Raw genomic sequence first — 7,908 nt, 5'->3', positions numbered from 1 at the left:
TATAACAGAAAATGATCTTTCAGTCGTGACAGTTGAAATAGGAAGAGTCAACACCAAACGAATTAATCGATCAATCAAAGGATAAGTCAAATATTTTCTTGTTTTCAGCAATCCTTGACATAGCACAAAGATTATTGATAGATTTCTCAATTCAGAATGAAAAGGATTATCAAGTTCATAATGTTGAGCTTGTATCCTAAGATGCAACTTCTCTTGTTCAGTAAAATCATCAGGATAAAACTTTGTTGCCAAATCACATAATTTCTCCATATTAAGTGATTTGTAAAGATCTTTAGGATCTAAAGTTGAACTCAAAGTAAGCAATTCCACCATATGGTCACAAAATCTATTATTAAACTTGATGTAACTGGGTGTTAAGGGTAGCAATGAACAAATTTATGCGATCATAATGTTCAACTATAATATGATCAACATTGCGGCGAGCTCGACCTCGTCTAGGAATATAAAAAGTAGTTTCATGCTTCTCACAAAATGATGTGACTTCCTTGAAAAATCTATCCCAACCTGATTCTCTCATCTTTTGGAACAAACTTTTAGTTAGTTTTATTTTATTTCAGACAAGGGGTGTAAATGTAAGAGGGGAGGTGTAAATAAATTCGTTTTTTTTTTTACGTTTTCTCTTTTTGGGTTAGGATAGGAACCGAGTCAAGGCAACTCGGTCCAACCCGTAATTAAGCAACAGGGTTGGAAAAACCCTAATTGCCTAACCCTAAAACGGCGTAAAAAAGGAGGTTGCTACCACGAAGGGTGGTACGCCTCTGTGGCGCCATTGATGCATGGCCCAATGGCGCGAGGCCAGTGAGCCGGTAATGGTGGCATCACGACACGGTGGTGGCGTGGCGACAAAGCTAAAGAAAAAGAAGATGCCATGAGGAAGGTGATGAGGAATCCATGAATAACCGAAACAAAACACAATAACTAACTGTACATTGCAGTCCAATCCACATGAACCTCGGCGGTGGCCAAGGTGCTCCCAGTGAGATAGAATGGAATGAAGCAGCAGATCGCAAAAAAGAAAAGAAAGGAGAAAGAATAGGTAGAGGAAGAGAGAAGAGGAAAACATGAGAAAGTGAGGGAATGAGGGGTTACCTAGTGACCCCTCTCTCTTCTCTAACGACATTTTCAAATGGCGCGACGTAATTGGCCTGATTTTTGTCCTCGAGATTTATGCCACCCTTTATGTGCATTAATGCACAGTCCCCCTTCCCTCTTTTATGCAATGCGCAATCCTTCCTCTTGACCTAAATAGGCTCTCCTTGAGAGCCCAATAGGTCACACAATCTTTTTATTTTTATTTTTAAGTTTTTTTTCTTTGGGGGGGGCTCGAGCCCATGCTTGCCCCCCTTGTATCCGTCATTGCGTACAACTCATAATACCAAATCATGTTATTGTGAGTTTTGAAGAGGAATATATGATAATAGAAAAAGAGAAAAATGAACGCTTACCAAACCTTTTGTGTTATGTGGAGAAGTGGTGTAGTTAGGGTTTCAGCCACAAACTTGTAATTTTGTATGAGATACTCATGCTTTGACGATGACGCGTTCTTGATGAAGACGAAGGAAGACAAGAGACAAGGATTTTTTGCATCCAAAAAGAGAAGGGAAAGAGAATAAGCCAAGGGAGTGGAAAGGGAAAGAAGGATTTTGAATTTGTTGTGAAAGAGCTCACGTTCTATTCTTTAAAATGAATTTTTTTAAATAAAACAAGAATGAAAAAAGAGAGAAATTTTTGAGCGGGAAATTTTTATATAAGCTTGTGACATGTGTTCTTGTCAAAGCTTGTTCTTATTAGAAACTAGTTCGGTACCTATGCGAACGCATGGATAAGCTGCAAAATTAAATGTATAGTATAATTATATACATTTAGTTATAACATTATAGAACTTAGTAAAGTAGAACTAAAATTGATTTGAAAACCAAGTAAAACACAACATATTTTATATAATAAATTGTCTATCTACAAAATGATAAGTTGAGAAAAAGATTGTTTGCAGAAAGATTCCAACCATCATTTCCCACAAATTACACCACCAAGAGTTATAAACAAAAATTTACAGATATTAGTATAATATAATGTACTTAAATTACAAACAAATCCAAAAGAAAACAAAGTTAGATGTTGCATCTAGGAACTCAAATATAATTTGCATTCCAACTTCCAAATTTTGTGATTCTGCAAAAGTCTTCCATCCACAACCAATTTTTGCATACTTCCTCCAATGATTGTAAGCAATCCTACATTCCGTAATTCCTTCCAAATTCAAATAGGTGAATCCGTGCGGACACACAAGTAAGCTGCAAAATTAAATGTATAGTATAATTGTATACTGTTAAAGTATTATATTGTAGACAACTGTATGTAGACAGCTGTGTAGGAAAAAATGTTGAGTGTATGTGTGAGGTTGAGTGTATGTTAAGCTTTAGGTTAAGTGTGTGGGAAGTTTGATCACTCTCTCACTCTTTCTCTGTACTATATATATGTGTTAATATAAAGGCTTTGAGTGGCTGAGAAATAAAAACTCAGCACCTTTCTAAAATCCTTCAACAATGTAGTCCTATATTTTTAACATGGTATCAGTGCGGGTACGATCCCGTTCTGACTGTCTCCGTTTTCCGCTGCTGTCAAATTTTCCGGCAAAACCAGGGTTAGGTGCGCCTCGAGGAGCGCGACCCACCCCTGCAAGTCATGTGACCAGCAGCGCAGCCACAACAGCGCCTCGTTTCCGGTGCGTGAAGTCCACGCGCTGCCCTCCGGCCACTGGAAACTTGCCGGACCAGTTTCAAACGTCTCGTCCTTTTCTTCAAGGCATGTTTCATCCTTTGATGTCCAGCTCTTGCGTTTCCTTCTCATTCTCCGTTAGGGCTTCATCTTTTTTATCAAAAATGGCCTTTGCCAGTCCTGTGTTCTCCTTCTCTGCTGTCAGCCACTGTCTCTGCTGGGCAGCTCTCTCTCGTGTTACAAACAGCAATATTGTTACCAAGCCAGAGGGTACCCATTGCTTTGGCTTGAAGTCCTTCCTCAAAAGTAGTCGCTAAGTTTGGTATGTCTTTGTATGTTGTCAAGGCTCCCCTTCCAGCTGCCTTCCAAGTTCCATTGTATTCTGGTTCTAGAAAATGTCAACTTTAGGCCATGTTCTTTTTGTTTCTTGGACATCCTCCATTGGACTTTTGAAGAAAGATTGGTAGGGATGCTACTGTTTTAAAGTATTCTTTTAGTTTGGCCAGAAGTGCTCACAAGGTTTTTGTGTATATTCCTTTTTGAAGGAAAATTTGAGTTTGTTCAGTTTGGGTTTGGAGTTTCTACCATGCTTGCAAGGTGTTTAAGGTTATTCCTTCCTCATTTATCTCTCTCAATCCTTTGTTGTGCAGCTCCATTGTCTCCTGTCCTTTTATTCATCTGTTGTGTGGTAAGTTGTTTAATATCGTTGTCCCCAAGGTTCGAGCTGGTCAAGAACCCTACTATAGGTCATTTGTTGGTCTTGTTGTCCAACAACTTCTTCCTTGTCTTTGTCCTTGAAGTAATTGTTGTCCCCGGGGTTCAATCTGGTCAAGAACCCTACTTTAGGTCATTTGTTGATCCTGTTGTCCAACAACTTCTTCCTTGTCTCTGTCCTTGAAGCAATTGTTGTCCCTGGGGTTCAATCTGGTCAAGAACCTCTACTATTAAAAAAAAAGTCATTAAGTTTCTATCCATGGTGGTTAAGCACTAATGTCAAGCTTTTACCATGGATGGTTAAACATTGTTGTGTTGCTTCTGCCTTTATGGTGGTTAAGCATTCAAAAATTGTGTTTTGCTTCTGTCTTGAGTGGTTAAGCACCATGTTTAGCTTCTACTCTTGATGGTTAAGCTTTGGTTTGCTTCTACCTTTTAGGTGGTTAAGTGTGTTTACTTCTGTTAAGTGGTTAAGCATTGTGTTGTGGCTTTTGCTTAATGGTTCAGCATATTCCAATTGTCTTTGAATGTTTTTCAGTCATTTTCAATCTGCTACCAATGTATTTCTGGCATGTTTCATTGTTTATTTTTCTACTTGTATTGTTCATCCCAAGCTGGAAGTGTTAACTCCACCTTCCATCTCGTGAAGGGGAGTGTGTTGTCTACTAATCATTTTGAAGTCTAGCCCTGCAGCAAGTGTAGCTTTTGTTTCTGGGAATTCATTGTTTCCTTCTTCAAGTCCTGTCACATCTTTTGAACTTGGCACCTCTGATTCCTCTTCGACGGTATACTCTGTAAGCTCCAATGTGGTCCAAGTTCTACTTAATTTGGATCTAATAGGCAGCCCACCAAGTCTATATTTGGTTCCACATCTAGTACATCATTGTCATCCACTGTGTCTGTTACTTCTGCCAGTCCTCCCTCAATGTTTTTAATCAACCTCCAGTGCATCCACTCCTCAATTCTCATTCACTCCGGCAACAACAGCCTCTACCTCCACACAAGTCAGCAACCTGCCCCAGTTCAATCAAATTTTGTATTTGGAAGCATAAACTCCATCAGGAGGCAATCCTTTCCAGTTTGGTGGTGCAGCTTGAGATGCTTCAACTCATGTTCCAAGCTTGGAGCATTTAATTTATGGTCCAGCTTGAGGGGCAATGTTAAAGTATTATGTTGTAGACAACTGTATGTAGACAGCTGTGTAGGAAAAAGTGTTGAGTGTATGTGTGAGGTTGAGTGTATGTTAAGCTTTAGGTTGAGTGAGTGGGAAGTTTGATCACTCTCTCACTCTTTCTCTGTACTATATATATGTGTTAATATAAAGGCTTTGAGTGGCTGAGAAATAAAAACTCAACACCTTTCTAAAATCCTTCAGCAATGTAGTCCTATATTTTTAACATATACATTTAATTGTAAATGTGTAGAACTTATTAAATGAGAACCCAAACTAATATGATTAAAGTATATAATATATTTTATAAAATAACACTGCCTATTTAGCTTCGATTATATCCATGGTTATTCATGTTTTAAAATTTTATTAACAATGAAACACATTTAATTTTATTGAGGTTATTGTTGTAAGATATGTTGTTAGTATATTATTTACAAAAAACTAAACTATGAAGTAAAAATCTAAATCTGATAACATATTAAGATGCATTCATGATAAATATATTGAAGAACAATTGCAAGATTAATTTGGAGCATCAACTTGGCAATGTCATATGATAAATGATTTAATAAAAATATGATAACAAATCAAAGTATTTTTTTTTTAAATTTAGAAAACAAAATTAAACCCAAAAAATAAAAAAATAAAAAGTATTTAATCTTATGTTTATATATAATTTTTTTTTTAAAAAGTATAAATGTTGGTTAAGATAAGCATGACAATGGAGTACCACGAGATTATATGTTATTTCTTATTCTTGTTTCCTAACATGGTCTCTATTCCCGTCCCTAATTATCGTAAACAAATATAGAAGAGAGAGAATGAATATTAATAACAATGATAGTTACCATAGATACTCACATAGATTTTGGATGAATTTTGAGATACTTACCATAGATTTTGAAAAACTTCCTTGAATATCACATTCATGTGTTTGCATGTTTAGGTTATATCCAGTTTTATGGATCTGAGTAAAGTTGTGAGGAGATCCATCATATTCTTTATAACTTTAACTAATACGACACCTATGTGCACACATACGGATCATGTTTGTTGTTTGTACACTTGTTTAAAAATAAACAAAATCTTACCATGTTGACCAAATGCAAAGTTGGTTGCTTTTGTTCGATGGAAAATCAGAGGAATAATCAGCTTCATAGTCTCAACATACACCTAGAGCAAACAAAAATGTAATTAATCTACTGAAACCAATGAATAATTAGTCAACATGGTCACAAGAGATACAACTAATTGTTAAACTAATTAGGAATTTGTACCTCGTTGATAGAAAGCACTTGGTTGTTGCTCTTCTTCACCTTTTCAGTTTCCTCATAAAATACCTAATTGAAAGCAAAACAAATTCAAAATTATAACATAACTTTGGGGGCCATTAATCTCTCCAAAATATTTTAAAGAAGAAGAGCAATCAATAGATAGAAGCAATCACACTAAGAGGTGGAGCGGCGAGAAGTCAACGGCAATGGAGCTCAGAATGAAGCGGGCGACACAACTCGAAAATAACATTGACACCGATACAGGTTCATCCAAGATAGTTTTGTGTTTGATTTTGTTTAGGGAAAAGATAAAGAAGAAGAATAGAGAATGAATGAGACTGAAAATGAGGGATATTGAGAAAAGTTGAAGCCATTTCAAATTCAAATTCAAATTTGAAAAGTAATTTTGAAGAAAGAGGCCTAAAACAAAGAAAGCGGGAAGAAAAGGAAGAAAGCTTGACCTCATAGCCTTGGTAGCTCAGACTTATAGAGCTAGTGTAGGTAGGTAGCATGGGAAGAAGAAAAAGAAAGCATAAATTCAAGATTTTGAAAAAAAAAAGTGGATGGAAGCGCAAAATGGGAGTGTACGGATTGTCGATGTGAAGGGCAAGTTGTGAAGGAGAAACAAAACGCAAACGAAGCAAAGACAAAATGCAGCACTGACATTGATTATTTTATTGGCAAAAATTTGTAAGAATGCCACGTGTGCAAGGTGGTCGTTCTTTTATTAATAGAAAGTAGATTAGAAATTATAAATATTAGATATTAGATAACACACACCTAGTAATGTAGTAAAGAATAAAATTTTGATTACATTCATAAAACAAACCACTAACATAAATTTCATCAATTAAAAACATGACTACATAGAGTTATCAACTTCATCAGAGCTTATTGTCACCATTGATCCATACATCAGAGCAATGATCTTTTCAACAGATCTTAGTTTTCTTGGTTTACACAGTAGGACAAGGATCTCTTCTAGAGATTGGTCTACCATTGCATACAACTCGATTGATCCTTTAGAACTAAAATGTGAAAAGATGAAAAATATCTTCCCCACATCATTGTTGTCTTTAAGATCCATATAGTTGTATTAAACACAACCATCACTTACATATACATGTTTATGGTAAAAAAATGTCAAGTAAACTTCTTTCACCTCCAACGACATCCATAACTACTTTCCTCAGAGAAACCAGTGACATTCCTTACTAATTTTAATGAATTTAGGACCATTAGAACATTAAAAAAATATCCCCTCAAAGGTTGGTACCATATTACCATAATAATATACAACAACAACGATTCCCTCCATCTTCAAAACAATCTTCTAAATATCAACACAATGCATTAGGTTGCCTCACACCACCAATAGTATTTATCACCATCTTGTACTATTCTCTTGTGACTCAATTATCAACAATGACCAAGATTGCCCTGATAAAATAGAATGGTTCAGATTGTATCAAGCTTTACAAGAGCATTACTAGCTTGTAGACCATCATAAATTTGATTGTTAAAACACAATATAAAACATTTAATCTTAATTTTTTAAAATTAAAATACTTTTTATACAAAAAAACATATAACAGAATCATGATTTCGTTGCAAAGTGGGATGAAAATAAAATAACAAAATGAATTGTACTTTCGTTAAACATTTGGGGGTGGAATCAAATATCACAATAGAATCATGATTTTGTTGTGATATTTGGGGGTGATAAAATTCCCATAATGGAATTATGATTCAATTGTGTAATTGGGGGAGAAAAAAATTTAACAACAAAAACACATTTCTGTTGTACAATGAAATCGTGTTTCAGTTGTCAATTTTTTTTTTCACCCTCAATTGTACAATAAAATCACAGTTCTGTTGTGTTTTCATTCAAGGGAAAATTTTGAGATAAAACAAAAGGGCACCCGTGTGGATAGTGCCATTAGAAATTATGGCCGTGCCAATAGCAATTTCCTATCTTGATAGACCTAACATGCCGAAGCCCAGCCC

The sequence above is a fragment of the Glycine soja genome, chromosome 15 (assembly GCF_004193775.1).
Source record: "Glycine soja cultivar W05 chromosome 15, ASM419377v2, whole genome shotgun sequence".
NCBI lineage: Eukaryota > Viridiplantae > Streptophyta > Magnoliopsida > Fabales > Fabaceae > Glycine > Glycine soja.
Note: the sequence above shows the minus strand (reverse complement) of the source record.